The 1,548-nt window shown below is 34.3% G+C and overlaps 1 long non-coding RNA gene across 1 annotated transcript in view; it reads left to right on the plus strand.

The window, feature by feature from the left end:
* The window catches only part of LOC112160357, a 13,351-nt gene extending 12,050 nt beyond the window's left edge, over positions 1-1,301 (plus strand). Inside the window, exon 3 of the long non-coding RNA XR_002921650.2 lies at positions 849-1,301. This is a non-coding gene — a long non-coding RNA (uncharacterized LOC112160357). The remainder of the gene's footprint in view (positions 1-848) is intronic.
* Positions 1,302-1,548: the final 247 nt, after the last annotated feature.

A 1,548-nucleotide genomic window follows, 5' to 3' on the forward strand; every position in this document is an offset into this window, starting at 1 on the left:
AAAATCAATAGTATTAATATTAATACTAATATTGATTACTTAAGAGGTTAAATTAATTAACTCTCTTTTTTTTTCTCTCGGGGCTACAATTCTTATTAAAAAAAGTAAAATTTGACCAAATATTCTGACTTTTAGAACAAAAAATGACAACTTAGTAACCAGAGTAAATAAATGAAGAAATAGCCTACAGATTTAACAACATGAACACAACATTTTTACTTACAAACATTGAATTTCTTTAGATAAGGTCACAGCATTTTTTATGTTTTTGAAGATGGGGCAATATTAATGTGTGTCATATATATCTAATTAAAAAACCTAACTAAAGTTTAAAACAATTTAACCCTTTGTTTTTTTTTAAGAATTGAGAATGAATAACTTTTACAAAATATGCTATTTTTTCACTGAAAATGAATTTTTTGCACATAAAATTTGGATAATATTTACTTTTTGTCCACTCAAATACAGCTTTTTTTCAGCAGTTGGGCTATGGCATTCTTCATTTAAGAATTTGAAACAAAATAGCTGGATTCAATTAGGTCCAAATAGTTGCATCGATTTATTTTTAATATTTTTTTGAATGATTTCAATAGGTTGTTTTTTTTTATAGTGTAGGAGATAAAGCCATTTTTTTGCGCATTTCACAAGCAAAACATGGAGTTTGTTTATCTAGTTGTTCTTTTTCATGAGCATTTAGTTTATGAAAAACAGAAATAAATTCTGTTGGTGAAAGTTTGAGTTGTACAATTTACAGAGTCAGAACCTGTCCTACTGCGTTCTGAAGCTGGCTGACTGTCTTCTGTTGTCTTTTCTCTCCATGTAAATGTGGGCCGTCATCATGCCTACAGCTAAAGAGCCCTTGACAGCGCTGTATGGCCCCTATCTTGCCACAGGCATATGGAGCATGGCGCAGGTGGTGCAAGTGTGTTTCCTAATTTCCTGCTGGTGCAGTTGACTATTTCCATGTCATCTACATCCTGTTGTCTTGGTACCGAGCAAGAGTCGCCTTCATCCTGGCAGGTGAGTCTGGATGGGAAGAGGCCTGTTCAACTTCATCATGGCTGGTTTGCAAACGTTAACGAGAAAATGGTGACTGCGTCGCCGACCAGCATAAAGTCGATCATGGTTATTTACAGACAATTTCACCAGGTACTGATGTGTGCGGGACTGTGATCCCCTCAGATATGCATGAAAAAATTAGCAAAAACAATGATGTGGTGTCTTCTGGGTTGTGCAGATTTCTATATTTATAAGACATGTTTCTCTTCTCAGCCCGTAATACAGCTGTGATATATCATTAACTTCTACATGTCTTTGTCTCTTTTCTATGCTGATGACACAGGGCTCTTCGTGTCCTTTCCACCGGATAATATAATGGCTTTATGACACAGCTCAGCTCATCTTGTGAACATCTCTACTTGATGAGAGAAAAACAACTCATTTAGCACAGCTTCACCATCAACTTGTGGTCATTTCTACAAATTCTGAATACAATTTTTTATTTTTTTCAAAATGTAAAGAATATCCTTTAGTTCAAACTACAGTAAA

The sequence above is a fragment of the Oryzias melastigma genome, linkage group LG3, assembly GCF_002922805.2.
Source record: "Oryzias melastigma strain HK-1 linkage group LG3, ASM292280v2, whole genome shotgun sequence".
Classification (NCBI taxonomy): Eukaryota; Metazoa; Chordata; class Actinopteri; order Beloniformes; family Adrianichthyidae; genus Oryzias; species Oryzias melastigma.